The 10,582-nt window shown below is 42.5% G+C and overlaps 1 long non-coding RNA gene across 1 annotated transcript; it reads left to right on the top strand.

Annotated features, from left to right (window-relative positions):
- Positions 1-1,247: 1,247 nt before the first annotated feature.
- Positions 1,248-9,526, top strand: LOC137325039 (uncharacterized). Its single transcript, XR_010963783.1, has 3 exons — positions 1,248-1,548; positions 6,258-6,355; positions 8,490-9,526. It is a non-coding gene; the product is annotated as an uncharacterized lncRNA (long non-coding RNA).
- The last annotated feature ends 1,056 nt before the right edge of the window (positions 9,527-10,582 follow it).

Here is a 10,582-nt window from a genome sequence, read left to right on the forward strand (position 1 = left end):
GATGCCATAAAATGCATTCAAAGAAACTGAAAATACAGTGTAGGTCTCAGTGAGGATTAATAAAACAATAAAAAATCCTCAAAAATATCAATAAAACAAGAAAAATTACTGTTTCCTGCTGCGCCTAAAATTCTGAGCTTAATTTTATACCAGTTTTGAACTAGCATAATTGCAGGAAATTCGCTCTTTAGCATGGGGGCAGGGCCGTTATAGTGAACCGAGATGCGTTCAGGGATCGATAGATGAGCGTAAAAGAGTGAGGAAATGTTGGCATAAGATACATATATAACAACTTATGTTTATATAGCACCTTTAATGTTGTAAAACGTCCCGAGGCGCTTCACAAGAGCGTTATCAAACAAAATCTGACACCAAGCCACATAAGGAGCTATGACAGGTCACCAAATGCTTGGTCAAAAAGGTAGGTTTTAAGGAGCGTCTTAAAGGAGGAGAGGTGAAGAGGTTTAGGGAGGGAATTCCAGATCTTAGGACCTAGGTAGTTGAAGGCACGGCCACCAATGGTGAAGTGATGAAAATCAGGGATGCGCAAGAGGCCAGAATTGGAGCAGCGCAGAGATTTCGGAAGTTTGTAGGGTGAGAGGAGGGTACAGAGATAGGGAGGATCTTGGCCATGGAAAGATTTGAAAACAAGGATGAGAATTTTTAATGAGTAATTGCTTTACGCCCAAATTACACGCGTCTCTGGGCGCAAAAGCACAGGAAATTCCTCCCACTGATGAAGCCACTTCACCAGTAACAGCAACGGGTCTCCGGACTGGTAATTCCTATGGTGACATACAAATTTAAATGACAAGGTGCGCCTTTTGACGATTCTCCTTCATTCCAAGAGTTAATGGGCACTTTCTTATTTACTTAACAAGTAAACGCGCTGTGTTTGAAATGATTGGTTAACCCGGAGATTGCACCTTTTGTCCCAACGCACACTCCTCTTAAAGTCTGTCCCCCCTCCACCCCAGGCCCCTTCCCCCGCCGTCACTAAGAGAAGCCTCTCTCCTATGTTTTTAATACTCACGGTGCTGCGGTTCGGGGCCGCTCGCGCTCCGAGCGCCGATTTGAGAAGTTTTCAGTTACGCGCTGCCCTCCCCGAGCTCGCTCAGCCTTCAAACTCCGTGTCAACGGCGGATACATAAATTATACAAATGAGCGATCCCCGCGCTCTCATTGGTTCAAATTTGAATCGGGCTCCGAGGGGAGGGCGGGGTTACCTCGCTGTTGTTATGGAGACGGAGAAGCTGCGGCCCTGGCGAAGAAACTGGGCCAGGTCGGCGTTGGTTTAAGAGTAAACGTTCTCTGCGCAAATTTAACTGGATCCGGTAACCGCGTCGTTTGTTTTTCCACTAGAAACGATCCTCTACGTGGCCAGGGTAGTTCCACAGAACAGTCTCAGGTTTGGCCAAAACTTACCTTGCGTCGGCAGCCACAGTTTCTAAATGACAACGGTCTGCAAACCTGTCGGGCTTCACTTGGATGAGAGGTGCCTGCTTAGGGGTTAAGTGCAACCAATGTGAGTGTAACTCAATTTGAAAGGTAAGCACCACTATGTAGGTTTGAATGGGGTTGCAATCAATCTCACTCTTGAATCCCATTCCTAGCATTTTCCCAATGTTAGCTTCGCAAGAACAATAATTACCTGCACCTGAGGCACTTCAGATTCAGTAGTTGGGTTGGGTCAGATCTGGAAGGGAGGATCATGTCAGGAAGGCAGCAATCTAGGTTTGCAAACATTTCTGCAGAAATTTAGAAAGCTATTCGTTTTCACAGTTGGGTTTACTAACATTTTTTTTACTAGTTATGCAGCACATTAGCTGTTTGAAAAGTGTGAAATGAGTATTATTACCACCTGTAATATCTTTCAGTTCTGAAAAATTCAACTGATTCGTGTTTTCTTGACGATGCTGCCTGACCTGCTCTTTCCTGCATTTTCTGTTCTTGATTCGGATTTCCAGCATCTACAGTATTTTGCTTTTTGTTCTTCTTGTAGCTGAGTTCTAACTGGCCAATTTATGCAGTTTACAGTTAGTGAATTTGGATAGATGGAACTTCTAGAAGTATATCTGAGAGTACCCACCATGTTGGTTGCTTGGCATTGGGGGCAACTTTATTGTTATAGCCCAAATGGTCACATTCAGCATAGAAAGGGTGTCAGAAATCATAAACTATTGCTCTCCAAATTAGGAACAAAGAACAGGAGTAGACCATTCAGCCCTTGGAGCCTGCTCTGTCGTTCAATTAGATTATGGCTGATCAAATAGACTGATTGCCAGTTTGTTAAAGTTAAGAATGAAATACAGACTCAATATTTGAATCTCAACAGGAGTTTATACTTGCATTTTTATTTATATTCTACCCTGCATTATTCTGCACATTTCATTCCATTTAGCAAGACACACACACAATCCTTGACAAGCATTTAATGAGGTTTCAATCCTTTAACAATTGTACTAATGACAGATGTTTGAGTCAATTGATAATAAAGACTGGGATTGCTCACCAGTTTACTCACGTTTACTTTTTCGCTGGACTCCCAGAGGAAAATGTACCTTTTTGCTTGAACACATAAAAGGGCAAATAGGGATAGTACAGCAACATATGTACAAAGGTGTCACCATTGGTGTCACAAAGGTAACAAATAGAAATCAAATCTTGGTAAGCTGCAAACGGAACTATTAAAATGTGGCTCAGGGCAGATAATGTTATCAGCAGAGATGGATATAGAATGCATGTATATTTTTCCAATCACATCAGAATTCTGAGATAAATAATTGTTGGAGTTTTTCTGTTCAGAATAGTTGAATGCTCTGTCCACACAATGGATGATTCCGCAATGCTGCACTTTCAGCAGGGAGCCACACTTGTAAGAAAAGTGAGTTAGAGAGTAGGGGATACAATATTATAGCCATATTTCTAACTTGCGCTCGCTGCCAGCTGGGCTCTCTGCTGGAAGTGCAGCATTGTAGAAGTACCCCTACAGTTTTTACACATCCCAAACTTCTGAGCAGAGCAGAGCAAGAGATACTGGGAAAGATAATGTCTTAAGAGTGAAAATCTGAATGAACTATGTCTTTTGTTTATAGCATGGAACTGTTTAGAACTGACAACACTTCACCATTTAAAAATGATTTTTTTTTTCATCAGTTTTTAAAAATAAAGACAGAACAATATCTGACAATGCTAGGTAATAGGTTTAAACAGAAACCATTATCATATTTTGTGATGTGCATCACCAGGCCCCAATAGTTGCAATTCTCACACATATTACTGCTGTGACATGTTGCTAGTCCCTAGGTCTGTTCGCCCATTGTGTTTTGCCCTAGCGCAGGTCCTAACTCAAGTCTTACACGTGAGTTTCTTGAACGACTTACTAAGAATAGCTTAGAAAGTAGGAAGAGTAGCTCAGGTAGTTTCAGCTGGCTGGTTCCATTCTTATCTATCCAGTCATAGCCAGAAAATCACCTGCAATGGCTTCTCTTCCTGCTCCTGCACTGTTACCTCTGGAGTCCCCCAAGGATCTATCCTAGGCCCCTTCCTATTTCTTATCTACCTGCTGCCCCTCGGCGACATCATTTGAAAACATGACATCAGGTTCCACATGTACGCTGACAACACCCAGCTCTACCTCACCACCACCTCCCTCGACTCCTCCACTGTCTCTGATTTGTCACATTGCTTGTCCGATATTTAGATCTGGATGAGCAAAAATTTCCTCCAACTAAATATTGGGAAGACTGAAGCCATTGTCTTCAGTCCCCGCCACAAACTGCGTTCCCTAGCCACCAACTCCATCCCTCTCCCTGGCCACTGTCTGAGGCTGAACCAGACCATTCACAACCTTGGCATCCTATTTGACCCTGAGATGAGCTACCGACAACATATCCGCTCCATCACCAAGACCGTCCACTTTCATCTCCATAACATCGCGCGTCTCCGCCCCTGCCTCAGCTCATCTGCTGCTGAAACCCTCATCCATGCCTTTGTTACCTCTAGACTTGACTATTCCAATGCTCTCCTGGCCGGCCTCCCATCTTCCACCCTCCATAAACTTGAGCTCATCCAAAGGTCCGCTGCCCATATCCTAACTCGCACCAAGTCCCGTTCACCCATCACCCCTGTCCTCACTGACCTACATTGGCTCCTGGTCCGGAAACACCTAGATTTTTAAAATTTTCATCCTTGTTTTCAAATCCCTCCGTAGCCTCTCCCCTCCCTATCTCTGTAACCTCCTCCAGCCCTACAACCCACCAAGATCTCTGCGCTCCTCCAATTCTGGCCTCTTGCGCATTGCCGATTTTAATCGCACCACCATTGGCGGCCGTGCCTTCAGCTGCTTAGGCCCTAAGATCTGGAATTCTCTTCCTAAACCTTTCCACCTCTCTTCCTTTCTCTCCTCCTGTAAGACGCTTATTAAAACCTACCTTTTTGACCAAGCTATTTGGTCACCTGTCCTAATATCTCCTTATGGGGCTCGGTGTCAAATTTTTGTTTGATAATCACTTCTGTCGGGACGTTTTACTACGTTAAAAGCACTACATATGTGCAAGTTGTTTTTTCCCATTGCCTTCCTTATAGTTTTTATCTTCAGAGTACCATCTCCTAGGTGTACTGCAACCAAGGCTAAAGTGCTCTACCTACCCTTTATGATCGGTGGGAGTAGGGGGGTGGAGGCTCCTGCCTCCGTTGGATGCAAGTACCCCCACTGGATATCAATCCAGTATAAGAATTTAAGAAATAGGAGAAGGAGTAGGCTATAAGGCCCCTTGAGCCTGCTCCGCCATTGAATAAGATCATGGCTGATCTTCGACCTCAACTTCACTTTCCTGCCCGATCCCCATATCCCTTGATTCCCCTAGAGTCCAAAAATCTATCGATCTCAGCCTTGAATATTCTCAACGACTGAACATCCACAGTCCTCTGGGGCAGAGAATTCCAAAGATTCACAACCCTCTGAGTGAAGGAATTCCTTCTCATCTCAGTCCTAAATGGCCAACCCCTTATCCTGCCACTATGCCCCCTAATTCAAGACTCTCCAGCTTGGGGAAACAACCTCTCAGCATTTACCCTGTCAAGCCCTCTCAGAATCTTATATGTTTCAATGAGATCACCTTTCATTCTTCTAAACTCCAAAGAATATAGGCCCATTCTACTCAATCTCTCCTCATAGGACAACCCTCTCATCCCAGGAATCAATCTAGTGAACCTTTGTTGCACCGCCTCTAAGGCAAGTTTATCCTTCCTTAGGTAAGGAGACCAAACTGTACACAGTACTCCAGGTGTGATCTCACCAAAGCCCTGTACAATTGCAGCAAAACGTCCTTACTCTTGTACTCCAACCCCCTTGCAATAAAGGCCAACATACTATTTGCCTTCCTAATTGCTTGCTGTACCTGCATGTTAACTTTCTGTGCTTTGTGTACCAGGACACCCAAATCGCTCTGAACACCAACATTTAATAGTTTCTCACCAATTAAAAAAAATCTGTTTTTCTAATCTTCCTACCAAAGTGAATAACCTCACATGTCCCCACATTATACTCCATCTGCCACCTTCTTGCCCACTCACTTAACCTGTTTATATCCCTTTGCAGACTCTTTGTGTCCTCTTCACAACCTCCTTTCCCAGCTGTCGCCGGGGCTGTCTGCAGTGATGCCTGAACCTAACCCACTTAACTCAGAGGCAGGAATACTTCCAATGCGCCAGTGGTCACTCTGTTTCGATGTGTGTACCCCGCCGGATGTCAACCCAATATTTAGACCATATTCTAGTCTCAACTCGCTGGGGTAATCCCTAAATATTGTCAATTCAATAAGCATTAATCAGTCTCCCATGAGGCACTAACAACATTTTAATAGCATTTTAAGAAACATTTTTGGTTAAACAGTAACTCTTTGGATGGGCTCTACCCTGGCACAAATCAGCTAATCATCCAACATTGCAATATGACCTTGTTACCCTAACAACATACAGTTCAGTTTCAACATACAGTACAGTTCAGAGTAGAATAGGCCCATTCTACTCAATCTCTCCTCATAGGACAACCCTACCCTGTGTTTTTTCCAATAAATGAAATGCAGATAAAATTTTTAATTTATTTTTGTGTTGCAAATGATGCAAGCAGACATTCATTATCTTGCATTATCTGGCACAATCCATTCTAACTATATTCCCTTTACTGTAATTTATGCATTTTATATAGCATAGTCTGTGTGTTAATATCTATGAAATTTGTACCTCCTTGATAGAAGAAAAATATCATCTCATCCACTGGGAAGTTGAAGGTGCTCACCAAGCTGTTCTGTTTTGGGACTTCAGTGTACAAAATGAAACTTTTACAGTTTTTGTAAGTATTGTTTTATAATCCATACTGACCATAACATTTCCTGGTAATCAACTGCAAATGACTTATAAATAAACCTGTACCTGTGTTGCTCCTTCAATTTGAATTTCATCATGCACTAACTGAATGGAGTATATTAACAGTGCCAACATAAAATGGACCCAAAACTGAATAAGTTAAGCCAGTGAAATCTATGCTTCCTGATATTTACATCCTGGTAGTTTAACATCATTTTTTTGTAACGTAGTTCCATGGTAACATAGCTGCCACCAACGAGGTCCCCACTTTTGGGAACTCAGTCATGTGGGAGAAATTCTGGCCCCTCTCCAGTTGTTTCCTTCTTTCCCTTGGGAAAGCGATAAACACGTTGCCCTGATTGACAAGGCTGCAGTGACCTGTTTGGTGCATTGGTGTATGGACAACTGACTAATCTGGCAAATACCACCAGTGGTGGCTTGAAATGAGTCAGTAGCATAAAAGTTCAATGCAGTGGTGACTTTAACTGCAACGGGAAGGGCTGTTCCTGTGCTGGATGTTATCTGAAGGTCAGGCTCCAGTAGATGGCACAACTTGATGACTGCCTCCCTCTGAATCGATGACAGCAACTGCAGGCCTCTTCCGATATGTCATATGACCGAGGCCCATATAGTTGTGCCTCGGTCATATGACATAATTCATGGCCCGCCTGCAGCTGAATGCCGGAAGCCTGCCATGCCAGTGCTCCTGCCATTGCTCTCTTTACAGAAATTCCATTTCATCCTCCAAATCCAAGACAGCCATTGGCAGCCCCAATGCCCATGGTTGGCACTAAATGTAGTTGCAGGGATAGAAACATAGAAAGTAGGAGCAGGAGTAGGCCATTCGGCCCTTCGAGCCTGCTCCGCCATTCAATATGATCATGGCTGATCTATCTCAATACCATATTCCCGCTCTCTCCCCATACCCCTTGATGCCTTTTGTGTCTAGAAATCTATCTATCTCCTTCTTAAATATATTCAGTGACTTGGCCTCCACAGCCTTCTGTGGTAGAGAATTCCACAGGTTCACCACCCTCTGAGTGAAGAAATTTCTCCTCATCTCAGTCCTAAATGTCCTACCCTGTATCCTGAGACTGTGACCCCTTGTTCTGGACCTCCCAGCCAGATGAACTGGTGGCAACAGAAATGCTGTTGTGGGAGGTCTGTGCCAAAAGGAGTGCTGAATTAAAGGAAAACAACAATAACTTGCATTTATGTGGCGCCTTTAACATAGTAAAACTTCCTAAGGTGCTTCACAGGAGTGTAATCAAACAAAGCAAGCAGCAGGGAAAAAAACACTAGCAAAAATGCACAAAGATCAGCCAAAAACAGCAGCCAGAATGCAGCTCTGACTAATATGGCAAGCATGCCTTAAGTAGTGAAATTCTTCAATAAGCATCTTGTAGGCCTTCCAGAACCCATTATACAGGCACTCAGTGAATCAAGGGCTGCACTGTAAATCAGCACAGGAAATCCAGAGTGGGATCATTGTGCATCAATTTACATAATTTTTAAGGGGCTAATGAAGGCAGTGCACATTCAAAACTGCTTCAGAATCTTTAAAAAACTTAATTCAATCAGTGTTCAGGTGGTTTTGGGTCATCATGACTGCATAATGCAGTTGATTGCAAAATACCCCAATAGGACCCATGATGCTCTTATCTTGCCACAGTTGACAGTACCACAGGCTGAAGGAACAGGCAGAATGGATGCATGGCTGAAGGGGAACAAGGATACCCTTGTTTCCCTGGTATTGACATCTGTTAGGAATCCCCACACTGACCAAAAGAAAATACAATGAGGCTCATGCTTCCATCGAATTTCTCGTGGAACATATCATCGGGATGTTGAAGCATCTGGACAGATTACATAGGAACATAGAAACAGGAGTAGGCCATTCTGCTCCTCAAGCTTGTTCCACCATTCAATTAGATCATGGCTGATCTGTACTTCAAATCTATTTACCCGCCTTTGATCCATATCCCTTGATACCCTTACCTAATAAAAATGTGTCAGTCTCAGTCTTGAGATCTCTGATTAGCTTAGGTCCTGCTGTAGAGCCTAGAGAAAGTATCTAAGATCATTTACTTCTGCTTTGTTCTGTATAACTTTGCCGTTAGAAAAGAGGAACCTATGCAGCCAGAAAGGGTGGAAGGCGAACCTGCACCCATGTCTGCAGAGGAGGAGGAAGAAGAGGATGACCAGGTGGAAGAGGCGCCATCTTGGATGATGCGTGGTCAAGTAGACTAATATAGGAAAGACTGATAGACTAAGATTTTGGTTGAAAGCAACATGAAAATTCCCATAGGCCTCTCTGTACTCCATTTGCCCTAAACTAACATGTTGGATCAAACCCCGCCTGCCTTCACTACCAAAACCTACATGTTTTCTCCCAACACCAACCACCATATGTTCCTTCTGGCCAAAAATTTATCACCAAGCATTCCAAGGAAGGTGTAATCAATTTTTTTCTCTATCTCTTATGTATTCTTGCATCAAGGTCTGCTTCCACAGCGCTTAACCTGGGCTAAAGTGCAGAGTGTGGGTTGTCTATTTACTAATCTCCTGCTCCTTCTAAGATCCATCTCCCAAACCCTTGACCTTCACCACCTAGAACAAAGGCAACAGGAATGGGAACGCCATCATCTCCAAGTTCCCCATCAGGTCACACACTTGGACATATGTCGTCATTCCTTCATCGTCGCTGAGTCAAAATCCTGGAACTCCCGACCTAACAGCACTGTGGGAGCACCTTCACCACAAGGACTGCAGCAGTTCAACAAGGCGTCTCACCACCATATTCTCAAGGGATGGGCAATAAATGCTGGCCTTGTTAGTAGTACCCATATCCCAAGAATGAATTTTAAAAAAAGGTGGTGGTATAATAATTATGAGGAAAATAATTTGTGTGAAGCGGAAGAAATGGCTGTACCCACTCTAGACAGATGAAATATTTTGAAGATTAATTATTAATCACCAAAGATGGCACTAAGCATATGGGAAATTTCAGTCTTTGTAGTTACTGCTAATTAAATTCAAAATGTAGCCCGAAGCATTCCTCTAATTGCTTTAAAAGAATGTTAAAGTTCAACACTCCTGTAGTTTATTTTCAATTAACATGGTGCTCACTGAAATCCGTTTCTACATCATATTTAAGAGTGTGCATATCAATACTTCCTCCTGTGAATTAACTATGAGGTGAGTAACATGATAAAGTGCCGAATGAAGCTACCTTCATCATTGGGATGCAGGAACAGAAATGGAACAAAGAATAATAAAAGCAATCCAAAATTCATTGGATAATCAAATGATCCTATAAATTCTAGACAGTGTCATACAGTACAATCATACAGGAAAGACTAAACATAATCAGAGTTATATGTATGATTAAGCAATGTACAATATGTATTGACAAACTTTCTACTTAATAATGTGTAACTGAAGACCAAGACTGGGTGTGCCTCATTAGCCATAATCAAGATCAAATATGTGCACTGTGTGCAACATTATTACTGAGGCCTTGTAACACTCATTATTAAGCTATCCCTTAATAGCGAGAGTCACAATTTAAAACCTTGGTTTAAGGTAAACTTCAAAGGGATGAGAAATAAATTGACCACAGTAAACTGGGCTGAGCTGTTAATGAGCAAACCTACAGACAAACAGAGGGAAGCATTCAATTAAGTTTTTGGTACAATACAAAACTAGTACATACCCCTAAAAGGCAAAACCTCCACTTGTGCAGTTAACCATCCACGATCAACAAATGAGGTAAGAGACAGTGTCAAGCTAAAAGAAAAAAGGCTTATACAAATCCAAGGAAAAGCGAAAATCTAGCAGACTGGAAGAGCTATAAAAAGCAACAATGGGAAGTAAAGAAGTGCTAAGTGGGGCAAAAAGGGAGTATAAAAAAAACTTGCAAGGGGTATCAAAGCTAACAGTAAAAGTTTCTATAAATATACTAAGAGAAAGAGAATGGTAAAGGGGAATATGGGTCCATAAAGGCAGATGTAGATGATACTATAATGTATAATAAGGAAATGGCAGACTTGTTAAATGAATACTTTGTATCCATTTTCACAGTAGAGGAAGGGGACAAAATACCAGCAGTACAAGGAAACCTAAAAATAAGACATGGGGAGGAACATATAACTAAAGAGTACGATAGGATAGTGGTTATGTCACTGGACTAGTAATCCAGAGGCCTGGACTA

The sequence above is a fragment of the Heptranchias perlo genome, chromosome 9 (genome assembly GCF_035084215.1).
Source record: "Heptranchias perlo isolate sHepPer1 chromosome 9, sHepPer1.hap1, whole genome shotgun sequence".
Taxonomy (NCBI): Eukaryota; Metazoa; Chordata; class Chondrichthyes; order Hexanchiformes; family Hexanchidae; genus Heptranchias; species Heptranchias perlo.